At 44.1% G+C, this 16,118-nt stretch overlaps 1 protein-coding gene and 1 pseudogene across 1 annotated transcript in view; both read right to left on the minus strand.

Annotated features, from left to right (window-relative positions):
• rad51b (RAD51 paralog B) overlaps positions 1-16,118 on the minus strand; it is a 565,342-nt gene that overhangs the window by 481,908 nt on the left and 67,316 nt on the right. The window lies entirely within an intron of this gene.
• LOC144597552 (RNA-binding protein 8A pseudogene) lies at positions 12,085-12,582 on the minus strand (annotated as a pseudogene).

A 16,118-nucleotide genomic window follows, 5' to 3' on the forward strand; every position in this document is an offset into this window, starting at 1 on the left:
GGGCTGTAGAGAGCATCTTGTCCAGCAACATCACAGTCTGGTTTGGGAACAGCTCTGCCCAGGACAGGAAGGCCCTGCAGGACCTATACATCAGGAGGTGTAGATCGAGAGCAAGCAAGATTATGAGGGACCCCTGCCACCCCAGCAACGGACTGTTCCAGATGCTATGGTCAGGCAAACGCCTCCGCTGTCACGCTGTGAAAACGGAGAGGATGAGACGGAGTTTCTTCTCACAGGCCATCAGGACTGTCAACTTTTATAACTCCAGGGACTAAATTTTGTCTTCTCTGTATTAACTTTAATTTATATGCTGTAACTGTAATTCTTTTTTTGCACAATCCGCAGGCATTGCCACTTTCATTTCACTGCACATCGTGTATGTGCATGTGGCAAATAAACTTGACTTGACTTGAGCTTCTGACTCATAGACCTCAGTCAGTGAGGAGAGATGACAATACTATTGTTATTGTTATTGATATTATATTGTTATTGATATTATTATTATTATTATTATTAATACCTCCTCCACAATAGTTCTCAGCACCCCAAGGATGTGTTCTCAGTCCCCTACTATACTCCCTATATACTCACGACGGTAAAGCCACATTCAGCTCTAATTCCATCTACAAGTTTGCAAACGACACCACTGTGGTGGGTCGAATCACGAACAATGACGTTGCAGAATACAGGAAGATGATTGTGAACCTATTGATGTGGTGTCAGGAATATACCTCTCCCTCTATATCAGCAAGACGAGGAGTAAGTTAACATTTAGTTCACTTTAGTTTAGAGATACAGCAAGGAAACAGGCCCTTCGGCCTGAGTCCGCGCCAACCAGTGATCCCCGCACATTAACACTATCCTACACACACTAGGGACAATTTTACACAGACCTACAAACCTGTACGTCTTTGGAGGGTTGGAGGAAACCGAAGATCTTGGAGAAAACCCACGCGGTCACGGGGAGAACGTACAAACTCTGTACAGATAGCACGTGTAGTTTGGATCAAACCCGCTGTAAGGACTGTAAGGCAGCAACTCTACCGCTGTGCCAACCTGACTTCAGGAAGCATGGTGGAATACATGCTCCAATCAGGAAAATTGGTGCAGAAGTGGAAATGATGGAGAGCTTCACATTCCTTGGTATTAATTTTACCAACTATCTGTCGTGGACCAACCACATTGACGTGACAGCCAGGAGAGCACACCAATGCCACAACCTCCTCAGGAGAGTGAGTACATTTGGCTTGTCTCCAATGACTCTGACAAACATCTACAGATGTACCAAGAAAGCAAGCTGGCGGGCTGCATCTTCTCTTGGTTTGGGAACAGCTCTATCCAAGATCACTAGAAATTACACAGAGTTGTAGATGCAGCCCAGTCCATCACACAGACCAGACTCCCTACCAGTGAGTGACTCCATCTACACTTCACTCTGCCTTGGAAAAGCAGCCAACATAGTCAAAGACTTGTCCCATCTTGGTCATTCCTTCTTCTCCCTGCTCCCGTCTGGCAGAAGTTACAGAAGCTTGAAAACATTCACCACCAAACTCAAGAAAAGCTTTTCTATTATCAGACTTCTGAATTGTGTTTCCAAAAGTGAGGGTACTGTTCAATTCACCTCTACCCCATTGAAGGCTTTGAACTTTGCTTATGAAATTGATGTGCTGCTATGCTGAGAACTATATTCTTCCCTTTGCTCAATATACTGTACTTTAGTTTGAACTGATTATATTCATGTATGATGTATCTAAGATAGACACAAAATGTTGGAGTAATTCAGTGGGCCAGGCAACATCCCTAGCGGGAAGGAATGGGTGACGTTTCGGCTCGAGACCCTTTTTCAGACCGAGAGTCAGGGGAGAGGGAAACGCGAGATATACACTGTGATACAGAGCAATATAGAACAAAGAAATGAAAGATATGCAAAAAAAAGGAACGATGATCGAGGGAGCTGTGGGCTAGGTGAAAACCAGTTATAGACAATGAAATATCTGATCTGTTTGGATATCATGCACAACAAATCTTTCCACTGTAGAAACAACTTTTTCACTGTACCTCAGTAGACGCAATGATAATAAATCTATACCTGATCTGATTGGATAGCATGCAAAACAAAGTTTTTCACTGTACCTCGGTAAAAGTGGCAATAATAAACCTAAACCTATTGCACAGAAGGCATCCATTCCATTAGTTCTGTGATCAAGTTGCATTTAGTAATTCACCACGCCGGCTTGCTGTATTATTTATAAATTTTGGACCCTAATTAGGTTTATCAAAATAATATGCGTCATTACCATTCAAGGTAAATTTACGCCAGAACTGCTGTAGGAACAACTCAATGCACAGGCATCAGATCTAAATCTATTTAATCCATCCATCAGAATACACTGTTCCATAATCCCCTCAGTGTGTTCATCTCCTTTATTATACTCTCTTGTTGCGAGTTGAGTTACAACACCTAGCTCGAGACTGGACTCAGAACACTTTCATTCAGACTGCAAAGATGACCCAAATTTTCAACTGTCTGTTACTTGAACTTTCCATATTATTCCCACTGTCGATTTCCAGTCTCTGGCCTCCTGTGATGTTCCAAGCAAAATTCAAGGAACAGCACACATTACATGCAGCCTGTCGGTCTCAACACTGAATTCAACAACTTTAGGTATTCAGTCTGTTCAATTTTATATCACACACTTCCAGCTTTCTAACCCTTGCTTTCTATGCCTCTGGTAATTTTATACACCTTGGAAAAGACAAATAGGAAGAGACAAGTATTTTGTTATTCACTAGTCTTTAGCACTCTCTCTCAGCCAAGACCATTCTTAGGCTAAAGAGCAGGAGATGCTGAATGACCCACCAGAAACTTCCCCTTTCTTTCTTTCCCACTCTGTCTTTGTGCTCCAATTCTGTTCCATGGAAGACCATGCACCCTCTCTCCATACCCTAAAACTTTCTGACTTTTCCGAATCCCAAGGAGTGATTATCAACCAGTTTTCTCTTCTCCACAGCTGCCATCCAATATTTTGTTTCATTTCAGTTTTCGTGCAATTGCGCTATTTCCTTTGAATTTGTATGTTTCCCTGGTCTATGCTTTTTTCCTTTCAGTGCACTTTCAACATTTATTGCCCTACCTTTCTTTGAATTGTACTGGCTTCTAGGAATTTCAGAGGGCAATTAAAAAATATCATTGGGTTGTAGTCCCACATCAGCTACATTATCGAGGATGAATGATTTCCCTTCCTAAAGGGCAAGAAAGCCAGATAGTTTTTTTTATGGCAGCCTAGTATATTGAACAGCACAGTGGCGCAGCAGAAGAGCTGCTGCCATACAACGTCGGAGACCCGGGTTCGATCCATCTTGATCTTAGATGCTGTCTGTATGGAGTTTGTACGTTCTCCCTGTGACCGGATGGGTTTTCGCTGGGTGCTCCGGTTTCCTCGTACATTCCAAAGATGTGCAGGTTTGTAGGTTAACTCTATAAATTATCCCTCTATTCTATGATAGAACTAGTGAATGAGTGATTGTGGTCAGCACAGACTCAGTGGGCCGAAGGGCCTGTTTCCACATTGCATCTCTAAAACTAAAAACTGAAACTGGTATCTTTCTCATCAGCGTTCCTTAAGGAAACTTATTATTAATCCATTTAAATTCTTCAGCTACTCTGGGTTTTTTTTAAAACATCTCTGGACCATTGGTTCTAGTCTCCAGACTTTAATTCAGTGACAGTTAGTGCAATTCTACTGCACACCAAGTCCAAAACATGGGATGGTTCCAAGATGTGAGCTGAGTGTCATCTGCAGGTCAGATGAGGTATAGCACCAAATCCTGCACTTACTCTAAACGTTGGGGACATAGATGCACTGTGGTGGAAAGCCAGTGTCCAATTGAGTCTGCCACCAAAGAATAGATCACACATTTAAAACGAATTAAATTAAATTATTGCAACGCAAGGGGACATTAGGCCAGACATTGTAAATGTGATAGTCAGTAATCACAATGTTATGACAGTTGCAATATTTCAAGGCCACATAGTTTGAATGCTGTTGCCTCATAACTTCAGCAGTCCTGGCTCAACCAGCAATTTGCATGTTCTCGCTATGTCTCAATGGGTTTCCCCCTGCCAGTTCATAAACATGGTGGTTGCTAGGTAAATTAGCCCTCGTGTAGATGGTTGGCAGGGGTTGTGGGGGGAAGGAATTGATAGACTCGAGAGCTAAATTGAGGGATTGAATGACATAGACCCAATAGACCAAATGGCCACCTTCTGTGCGTTGAGGAATTTTTGAGCAAAAAGAACTTCACTGGCATAAAAACGTTAAGCTGTGGCAAGGTTGTGAACATTTCTATAAACGTACACAATTTTCTTTTGGGGTCGAGATCCGTCTTCAGACTTCTCTCCAGAGATGCCATCTCGACCCGAAACGTCACCCATTCCTTCTCTCCAGAGATGCTGCCTGACCCGCTGAGTTACTCCAGCATTTTGTGTCTACCTTCGATTTAAACCAGCACCTGCAGTTTTCTTTCCTGTACAATTTTCTTTTGATGTTCTGGGAATGATCAGCTCAGTTCACTGACCAAGGTTCCATTTACTGACCAAAACTGACCAAGGTTCCATTTAAAAAAGAACTCAAAATAAAACATGTTCAGCAGAATGCACAAATAATAAAATAACATATTTATATATCTCTTTAACAAAAGATCTGCACAGCAACATGATAATGACAAGGTAATCTGGAGAAGTTGGTTGATGGATAAATACTGGTACCATGGAGAGAAATCCCAAGTTGGCCCTTGAATCAGTGCCACATTCAACCCACAATCATATGTGTACCTCCCTACTGACTCATCTCAAAGGCGGCACACCACAGCACAAAAGGCCCATCTCGCCTGCCTTTGTGGTAAATATCCAAGTAACGTCGCAATATTTCCTTCATAGCTGACAGATTCAATAAGACAGACTGTGCATACAGCACAAGGGTGCTGGTCTTGATTATGTGCTCATATCTCCAAACTGGGGCTGGTCCCTACCTAGAGAGTAGACGACTGCCATTGAACCAGTGGCCAGTGCCCAACCTGTCCCCTGGCTGTTCACAGGACTCCAATCAGACAAAACTACTTCTAGAATGCCAATGGAATGTTGGCCTTCATAACAAGAGGAGTTGAGTATAGGAGCAAAGAGGTCCTTCTGCAGTTGTACAGGGCCCTAGTGAGACTGCACCTGGAGTACTGTGTGCAGTTTTGGTCTCCAAATTTGAGGAAGGATATTCTTGCTATTGAAGGCGTGCGGCGTAGGTTTACTCGGTTAATTCCCGGAATGGCGGGACTGTCATATGTTGAAAGACTGGAGCGACTAGGCTTGTATACACTGGAATTTAGAAGGATGAGAGGGGATTTTATCGAAACGTATAAGATTATTAAGGGGTTGGACACGTTAGAGGCAGGAAACATGTTCCCAATGTTGGGGGAGTCCAGAACCGGGGGCCACAGTTTAAGAATAAGGGGTAGGCCATTTAGAACTGAGACGAGGAAAAACTTTTTCAGTCAGAGAGTTGAGAATCTGTGGAAGTCTCTGCTTCAGAAGGCAGTGGAGGCCAATTCTCTGAATGCATTCAAGAGAGGTAGATAGAGCTCTTAAGGATAGCGGAGTCAGGGGGTATGGGGAGAAGGCAGAAACGGGGTACTGATTGAGAATGATCAGCCATGATCACATTGAATGGTGGTGCTGGCTCAAAGGGCCGAATGGTCTCCTCCTGCACCTATTGTCTATTGTATAGTGAAAGGCTTGAATAGAGTGGGTGTGGAGAGGATGTGTCCACTAGTGGGAGAGTCTAGGACTCGAGGTCATAGCCTCAGAATTAACAGACGTTGTTTTAGGAAGGAGATGAGGAGAAATTTTGTTAGCCAGAGGGCGGTGAACCTGCGGAATTCTTTGCCACAGAAGGCTGTGGAGGCCTAGTCAGTGGATATTTTTAAGGCAGAGATAGATAGATTCTTGATTAGTACGGGTGTCAGAGGTTACGGGGAGAAGGCAGGGGAATGGGGTTAGGAAGGAGAGATAGATTGGCCATGATTGATTGGCGGAGTAGAATTGATGGGTCGAATGGTCTAATTCTACTCCTATCCCTTATGACCTAAAGTGAGTTGGTGAATCAGTCGTGCAGGAGACTCAAACTCTGATCGAAGAGGGAGTGCTGAAAGGAAGATAGAAGACAATAGGAAGGCAGAAGGGTTCAGACTGGAACCGACAACATCCGGGCCTGGACAGTGACCAAAGGTCGCAGGGGAGGCACAACAGCCAGAGGGAGAGAATGCACCAATGTCAGAGAGATTTGGAACTAGAGGAGGACATAAGAATCTTTAGCTGATTCAACATGTTGCCAAATACTCAATCGACCGTCTACAGGTATACAGTTGACAGCTGACTTGGTTGCATCACAGCCTGGTTCGGGAACTTGAATGCCCAAGAACGAAGGAGACTGCGGAAAGTGGTGAACACTGTCCGGTCCATCACAAGTACCGACCTCCCCACCATCGAACGGATCTGTAGAACGTGCTCGCTCGAGGAGGCAGCTGGTATCATCAAAAACCCACATCACCCCGAGCCACACTCTCATCTCGCTGCAATCATCAGGGAAAAGGTACAGGAGGTCCAATCTGAAGAAGGGTCTTGACCCGAGGCGTCACCCATTCCTTCTCTCCAGAGATGCTGCCTGTCCCGAGTTACTCCAGCATTTTGTATCTATAGAAGGTACAGAACCCTGAGAACAGTTACCTCCAGGTTCAAGAATAGCCTCTTCCCATCAATAATCAGGCTCTTGAACCACCCTGTACAACCTTAACTACAAACCTACCTCAGAACCGAACTACAATGGACTTTGTATGGATTGCAGAACGTACTTTCACTTGCACTAATTATGGTCTGGTTAACTCGTATAACTAATAATTTATTGTACTATTGTTTATTATAAAATTATATTTATTTGTTGCATTTAATGTGCCTGTAAAGCTTCAGCAAGTAAGAATTTCATTGTTCCGGTCCCAGTGCAGAAAACAATCAAACTCTCTTTACTCTTGAAAACAAACTGCTGGTGGAACTTAGTGGGATCAGGAACCATCTGTGGAGATAAATGGCCTCTTGATGTTTCAAGACCCTTCATTTGGACTCAATGAGTCGAGGAGTGATAGTCAGTATAAAGAGGTGAGAGGAGAGGGTGGGTCAGAGTTGGTAAGTGTTAGGTCAATCTAGGTGGAGGGTTTGTCTGGCAGATGGAGTCAGGTAGAAACATAGAAAATAGGTGCAGGAGTAGGCCATTCGGCCCTTCGAGCCTGCACCGCCATTCAATATGATCATGGCTGATCATCCAACTCAGTATCCTGTACCTGCCTTCTCTCCATACCCCTGATCCCTTTAGCCACAAGGGCCACATCTAACTCCCTCTTAAATATAGCCAATGAACTGGCCTCAACTACCTTCTGTGGCAGAGAATTCCACAGATTTACCACTCTCTGTGTTACAAAAAACGTTCTCATCTCGGTCCTAAAAGACTTCCCCCTTATCCTTAAACTGTGACCCCTTGTTCTGGACTTCCCCAACATCGGGAACAATCTTCCTGCATCTAGCCTGTCCAACCCCTTAAGAATTTTGTAACTTTCTATAAGATCCCCCCTCAATCTTCTAAATTCCAGCGAGTACAAGCCGAGTCTATCCAGTCTTTCTTCATATGAAAGTCCTGCCATCCCAGGAATCAATCTGGTGAACCTTCTCTGTACTCCCTCTATGGCAAGAATGTCTTTCCTCAGATTAGGAGACAAAAACTGTACGCAATACTCCAGGTGTGGTCTCACCAATGCCCTGTAAAACTGCAGCAGAACCTCCCTATACTCAAATCCCCTCGCTATGAATGCCAACATACCATTCGCTTTCTTCACTGCCTGCTGCACCTGCATGCCTACTTTCAATGACTGGTGTATCACGACACCCAGGTCTCGTTGCATCTCCCCTTTTCCGAATCGGCCACCATTCAGATAATAGTCTGTTTACCTGTTCTTGCCACCAAAGTGGATTACCTCACATTTATCCACATTATACTGCATCTGCCATGCATTTGCCCACTCACCTAACCTATCCAAGTCACGTTGCAGCCTCCTAGCATCCTCCTCACAGCTAACACTGCCCCCCAGCTTCGTGTCATCCGCAATGAGGGAAAGATGGAGATTGCAACAGGTTTAGTGGGGATTGGAGATATGGGGAGATTTTTGTGTTCAGGCACGTATAACTATGTAGCTGCACTGTGGTTTTGAATGAGCTTCTGTTTTCCAACAAATGAATACAAGAGTTTGGCTGGAAGAGCACTGCAGTAAAAAAAATGGTTTGAGATGTCCGATCACACGATTCATTGGCGCCCAGCCACGTAAAACACGTAAAAAATACAATGATGCCAAAAATCACATGGAGCAAAAACTGGAAATCTGAAATTAAAATAACACGACTGATTCTGAGTATTTCCAACATTTCTGAAGAAGTGATACATTAATGTTTCAAATTGATGATCTCTCGCCCGGCCCAAGTTTGTTTCTGTGTACACAGGTTGCCGACTGGATGAGCATTTCCAGAATTATATTTTAAATAAATAACGCTACACTTGGAGCAGTCACTGAAAGTGTCTTGAGAGCAGTCAGGGTTACTGCCGTAGAAATATTGAAGGTCCTGTTGAATTTGAAGGTAGACAAATCTCCAGAACCTGATCTGATATATTTAAGGACATTGTGGGAAACTAGAGAGGAAATTGCAGGAGCCCTGGTTGAAATTTACGAGTCCTCCTTAAATACAGGAGAGGTGCCGGAAGACTGGAGGGTGGCAAATGTTGTACCTCTTTTCAAGAAGGGCTGAAGGGAAAATGCTGGAAACTATAGGCCGGTGAGCTTAACATCTGTAGTTGGTAAGTTACTGGAGAGTATTCTGAGGGATAGGATATACAGGCATCTGGATGTGCAAGGGCTGATTAGGGATAGTCAGCATGGTTTTGTACATGGGAGGTCGTGTCTCACAAATCTGATTGAATTTTTTGAAGACATGACCGAAAAGGTTGATATGGGCAGAGCTGCAGATGTTTTGTACATGGACTTCAGTAAGGCATTCGACAAGGTTCCGCATGGTAGGCTGCTCTAGAAGGTTAGATCGCATGGGATCCAAGGAGAGATAGCTGAATGGATAGCAAATTGGCTCCATGGAAAGAAGCAGAGGGCAATGGTGGAACGTTGCTTCTCAGACTGGATGCCTGTGACGAGTGGTGTACCTCAGGGTTCAGTGCTGGGCTCGTTACTGTTTGTCATCTACATCAATGATTTGGGTGAGAACATACAGGGCAAGATTCACAAGTTTGCTGATGATACAAAAGTTAGTGGTTTTGCAGATAGTGAAGATGGTTGTGAATGATTGCAGCAGGATCTGGATCGATTGGCCAGGTGGGCGGAGGAATGGTTGATGGAATTTAATACAGAGAAGTGTGAGGTATTGCATTCTGGGACATCGAACAAGGGCAGGATCTACACAGTAACCTCTGGGTAGTGTTGTAGATCAGAAGGACCTAGGTGCATGGTTCCTTGAAGGTCAAGGTACTTGAAGGTAGATAAGGTGGTCAAAAAGGCTTTTGGCACTTTGGCATTCATCAGTCAGAGTATTGAGTGCAGAAGTTGGGAGGTCATGTTGCAGTTGTATAAGACGCTGGTGAGACCGCATTTAGAATATTGTGTTCAGTTCCATGCTACCATGTTATCGGAAAGATATTGTCAAGCTTGAAAGGGTTCAGAAAAGATTTACGAGGATGCTGCCAGGACTAGAGGGTGTAAGCTAGAGGGATAGGTTGAGTAGGCTGGGTCCCTATTCCATGGAGCGCAGGAGGATGAGGGGTGATCTTATAGAGGTATACAAAATCATGAGAGGAATAGATCGGGTAGATGCACGGAGTCTTTTGCCCAGAGTAGGGGAATCGAGGACCAGAGGACATAGGTTAAAGGTGAAGGGGAAAAGATTTAATAGGAATCCGAGGGGTAACTTTTTCACACAAAAAAGGGTGGTGGGTGTATGGAACAAGCTGCCAGAGGAGGCAGTTGAGGCTGGGACTATCCCATCATTTAAGAAACAGTTAGGCAGGTACATGGATGCGACAGGTTTGGAGGGATATGGACCAAGTGCAGGCAAGTGGGACTAGTATAGCTGGGACATTGTTGGTCGGTGTGGGCGAGTTGGGCCGAAGGACCTGTTTCCACACTTTATCACTCTAGGACTCTATGACTTGTAAGTCTGTAGATATGTTCAGAAGCAATGGGAAATTGCATGGGCCAGGGACTCATGACTATCCTAACACCCTTATAGAGTACAATTGTGTACCCATTTTGCTTTCAGGTGGATGAAACTCCAAATTTTCAGGGTCAAAGACCCTTTAGCTCACCTTGTCCATGCTGGCCAAGTTGTCATAATGGGCTAGCCCCATTACCTGTACTTGGCCCTTCTTATCCATGTATCTGTCCAAATGTCTTTTAAAAGTTGCAATTATATTCACTTATAAAGCTTCCTGTGGCAGCTCATTCCAGTTAATAACTACCTTCCAAGTGAAAAATTGCCTGGTGTCCCTCTTAAATCTCTCCCCTCTCACCATAAACCTATGCCTTCTAGTTTTAGAATCCTCTACTCTGGAGAAAAGACTGAGAGTGTTCACTGCATTCATGTCCCTCATGATCTTGTACACCTCAATCAGATCACGCCTTAGACTCCTCCACGCCAAAGGAAAAAGTCCCAGCCTATCCAACCTCTCCCTCAATCCCAGGTAATATTGTGGAGAGTCTCTTCTGCACCATTTCCAACTTAATTACATCCTTCCTGTAGCTGGACAACCAGAACTACTCACAGGGAACCGTCTACCTGCACTCAGCGTGGACTGGGACGTCGTCAGATCTCTTTCTTCTGCAACACTCTCCAGGGCTCTCTCATTTATTATGCAAGTCCCGCCCTGGCTTGACGTACCAAAGTGCAACACCTCAAACCTGTCAGAATTAAATTCCATTTGCCATTTCTTGGTCCAAACAAGCTAGATCTTGTTGTAAATTTAGATATCCTTCCTCACTGTCTACAATACCACCAATTTTAGTGTGCAATGTCATCTACAAATTACTTTGACACTAGTAAAATGAAGATTTCCTAAAAACATTAAGAATTGGCTCTGGTGTGAAAAAATCATAACTGTCAAAAAGAATTTCAACAATTCCCATAGCAACTTGCATTTATTTTCATTCCAAAAAAATTGATATGATCCATATTAAACAAATGTTGCATTTTCTGGAAATCCAAAATACATTTATAAAATGCTGGAACACTCAGCATGTCAAGCTGCAAGTGTTGAGAGATAAATCTTTACCTTTTCAGCTCACATACCTGCAGGATTTTGCTTTCCAAACATGAAGCATTTAACTGCAGTTCCTTCCTACACTAGAAACATTAACTACTCCATTTCTCGTTGATACTGCCTGACCGACTGTACTTCAGTTCTTTGCTTTCAAGATACTTTTCAACTGAATGAATTCCCATTATAACAGCCTAACGAAGCAGGTGGTCAGGAGGTAGGCCTTAAGGAAAATTCTTGCAAGGAGAGTCGGGTTGCCAACTGTCCTGTATTAGCCAGGACATCCCGTATATTGGGCTAAATTGGCTTGTCCCGTACGGGACCACCCTTGTCCTGTATTAGGCCCGGGGGGGCGCTTTGGGCACTGTAGGAAAAAAACTCCAGATGCTGGTTAAAATCGAAGGTAGACACAAAATGCTGGAGTAACTCAGCGGGACGGGCAGCATCTCAGGAGAGAAGGAATGGTCGAGACCCTTCTTCAGACTGAAGATTTTTTTAAAAACTAAAATACTTTATTTCTGAGTGTTGTTCTGCACATGCCAACCTTACCCTTCCCACCTTCTCCCCAACCCCACAACAGTCCCGACTGAAATTAAACGGCCCCTGTAACGCACGGCTCAGTTTGGACACGGCGCTGTGCGGTCCGCTCCGTCCCACCGGTCGCTCCGCACTCCGTCCCGGCTCAGTGATGCTTCCGGTCCGGGCTCCGGCTTCTCCTGCGGCCACTCCGCCTCTTGCTCCCAGGGGGCCTCCTGACGACGTCCCAGTCCACGCTGATGGGCTGCCCGGCCAGCTCCGACCCGTTCAAACCCTCCATAGTCACCTGTGCTTCCTTGTAGGTCTCATACTCCACCAGAGCGTAGCCCCTGAGGTAGCCGGTGCGCCGGTCCAGGTTGAGGTACTCGGCAAACCTGTCGTGGATGTCCTCCTCGGTGGCTTCCTCATGGACCCCGGTCACAAACAGGATCCACCCCTCCAAGGAGCATTGAGGGCCTGGCTCGTCGCCATCTTGCTCCACGGAGTCGTGGTCTTCTCGCAGCCTAGATCGAGCGCATTCCTCGGAGCCAAATCCTCGCCCCTACCTCTTCTTCGCTTTCTCCTTCAGTTTGTGGACACTTTCGTTGCCCTCGTTGTCCATGGTGAAGTCCTCGCCGCCCGCCTCATGGAGGTCCAACAGAAGATGGGTGACGTTTCAGGTTGAGACCCTTTGGAAGGTTGTCGACCCGAAACGTCACCCATTCCTTCTCTCCCGAGATGCTGCCTGACCCGCTGAGTTACTCCAGCATTTTGTAGGCCCGGAGACCAGGGCGCCGCCTAACAGTTGAAAATTCCCAAATGACCGTGTCATCAATGGAAATTCAACATTCAGTGTACCTTCATAACAAGGGCAGGTTCATTCAGAATCAACTGTGACTGCATAACCCTAACCCTCATCTTTGTAAAGAAGAAATATCATTAATATTTGATTAAAACGATGACACAGATCACCAGCCCCTTAATCATGGTACAAATAGAACAGTGGCAATTGAGACAGATAAAACTGCACAGGCTGGAATCTTGAACAAAACACAAAGTGCTGGAGGAACTTCGCATGTCAGGCAGCATCTGGTGAGGGAATGGGCAGAAGCCATTTCGGGTTAGGACCCTTCAAGTATTTGTCCTATAGAAAGCGAGTCCGGGAATTTAATTATGGAAATGCAGAAGAAATTAAAGAAACTAAGAAACTAAAAGGGCAGTTTTGGAAGTAACATTCCTGAAATAGTTGCGAATCAGGAATCGTAAAGGGGAGAATTCAGGAAAATTACAATCACCAGACAAAAGGGAATTAAGCAAGCTGTGGGTTGATTGGCATCTGGATCCTGATAGACTTTGTCCGAGGGTCTTAAAGTAAATGGCAAAGAAATGCAAATTGGTTTGCAGAATTCTTTCGTTTCAGATAAAATTCCATTAGATTGGATAATAACAGACTCTCTTACTCAAAACCAAGAGAGAAAAAACAGGAAATTACAAGCCAATTCATGTAATAGGTCAGTGGGGAAATGTTAGAAACTATTACTGAAGACATTATTGCAAATTCAAGGTATTGAGGCAAAGTCAACATGGTTATATGAAAGGAAAATCATGGTTTACTAATTTATTAGTATCCTTTGAAGAATTAACATGTGAGGTGGATAAAGGGAACCAGGGTATATATGCAAAGCAAAGATTTACAGAAGATATATGAAAGGCTACCTTATCCAAGGTTTTAGCAGGAAAATAAGGTTCAAGGTGGAAAATGTAATATTCGTGTAAATAAGTGACTGACTGGCTAGTGGAGAACAGAGTGGGCACAAATGGGTCTTTTTCTGATTGATATGACTGGACCTCCTCTTTGGAATTAAGGCAGGCCAGCTGATTGATGTGCAAGTCAGGGAGCACTTTAGGACCAATGACCATAATGCAATTAGTTTTACAATACAGTAATTACAGAAAAGGATAGGCCTCGCCCAAAAGATAGTGTCTTAAATTGGTCAAAGGATACTAATAAATTGGTCAAAGCCAATTTCAATGGTACTGGACAGGAACTTTCAGAAGTTGATTGGGGGAGGATGATGGAGGTGAAGAGATGTCTGATTAGAGGGAGGTGTTTAAATGTAAGATAGCGAGAGTTCACAGTCAGCATGTTGCTATTAAAGTGAAGGGAAAGGCTGAGAGGAGAAGGGAACCCTGGAAGATAAGAGATATTGAAGGTCTGGTCCAGAAACACTATGGCATAAGGTATAAGCAGCTGGGATCAACTGGGTAAAATAACAGGGGGTGTAGGACTACACCAATGAAGGCAAAAAGGGGACATAGGAAAAGTTTGGTCGATTCGGTAAAGAAGAATCCAAAGAGAATCTTCAAGTATATTATGGGCAAAGGGGTAACTAGGAAGACAATAGGGTCCCTTAAAGATCAACAAGGTTTTCGATGTGTGGAGGTATTGGAGATGGGTACAGTGATAAAAGAATACTTCTCTACTGTATTTAACATGGAGAACTCAGGGAAATTAAGTGATGTCTTAAACAGAGTCAACACTAGAGAAGAGGAGATGCAGGAGGTCTAAAAACTCATTGAAATAAATTTCCAGGACTAAATGTATCCTAGAATATTGTGGCAGCTAGCAAAGAATTTGAAGAGCCACTGGCAGAGATACCATGATCACATGAGATCACATGAGTTGACAGAAGATCAGAAGCTTGTTAATAAATTCATAAATCGTAGGAGCAGAATTAAGCCATTCAGCCCATCGAGTGTACTCAGCCATTCAAATATGACTAATCTACCTTTCCCTCTCAACCCCATTCTCCTGCTTTCTCCCCATAATCTTTGACACCTTTACTAATGCTGTGCCTCTATTTAAGAAAGGTTGCAAGGAAAAGCGAACTACAAACAGGATCTACCAGTAGTTGGAAAGGCAAGGACTGATTTGGAAAGGCAAGACTGATTAGGGATAGTCGGCATGGCTTTGTGCGCACGAAAATCAATACATTGAGGGTTTTTTTATGAGTTAACCAAGATGATTGATGAGGGCAATGTGTTAGATATTGTCTTCAAGGCCTTCAACAAACCTTTGCCAAGATATCACACAGAAGGCTAATCTGGAAGGTTAGATCATATGAGATCCAGGGCAAGCTGGCTAATTGGATACAAAAATGGCTTAAAGGTAAGGTGGTGGTAGAGGGTTGTTTTTGGTGCTGAGTCCACTGTTGTTTGTTTCATATTGATGATTTGGATGTGGCATAGTCAGTACGTTTGGTGGACAACTGTAAAATTAATGGCATGGTGAGCAGCGAAGAAGTTTAACTACAACTACAACAGGATCTGGATCAACTGGGTCAATGGGCCTTGGAACAGCAGATGGAGTTTCATACAAATAAATGCGAGGTGTTGCATTTCGGTAAACACCAGGGTGGGTCTTACACAGTAAATTATAGGGCTCTGGGGAGTTTTGTAGAACAGAGAGGCTTAGGAATAAATGTACACAGTTCCATGAAGGTGGTGACAAAGGTATTCAGCGTGGTGAAGGAGTTTGGTATGCTTGCTTTTATCAGTCAGATAACAGAGTTCAGGAGTTGGGATGACATGCTACAACTGAGTTTAGTTTATTGTCACGTGTACCGAGGTACAGTGAAAAGCTTTTGTTGCGTGCTAACCAGCAAAGACAATGCAAAATTAGAAGTGAGCCATCCACAGTGCATTCATACATGATAAAAGGAATATCATGAATAACTTTTAGTGCAAGATAATGCCAGTAAAGTCCAATCAAAGACAATAGACAATAGACAATAGGTGCAGGAGGAGGCCATTCGGCCCTTCGAGCCAGCACCGCCATTCAATGTGATCATGGCTGATCATTCTCAATCAGTACCCCGTTCCTGCCTTCTCCCCATACCCCCTGACTCCGCTATCCTTAAGAGCTCTAACCAGCTCTCTCTTGAATGCATTCAGTCCAAGATAGTCCAAGGGTCTCCAGTGAGGGAGATTCTATTTCAGGACTGCTCTCTAGTTGTTGGTAGGATGGTTCAGTTGCCTGATAACAGCTGATAAGAAACTCTCATTGAATCTGGAGGTGTGTGTTTTAACACTTCTACACCTTTTGCCCGATGGGAGAGGGGAAAAGACGGAAAAGTACGACTCATCATTGATTATGCTGCTGGCCTTGCCGAGGCAGCATGAGGTGTAAATGGAGTCAAT

Source organism: Rhinoraja longicauda, chromosome 10 (genome assembly GCF_053455715.1).
Source record: "Rhinoraja longicauda isolate Sanriku21f chromosome 10, sRhiLon1.1, whole genome shotgun sequence".
Lineage (NCBI taxonomy): Eukaryota > Metazoa > Chordata > Chondrichthyes > Rajiformes > Arhynchobatidae > Rhinoraja > Rhinoraja longicauda.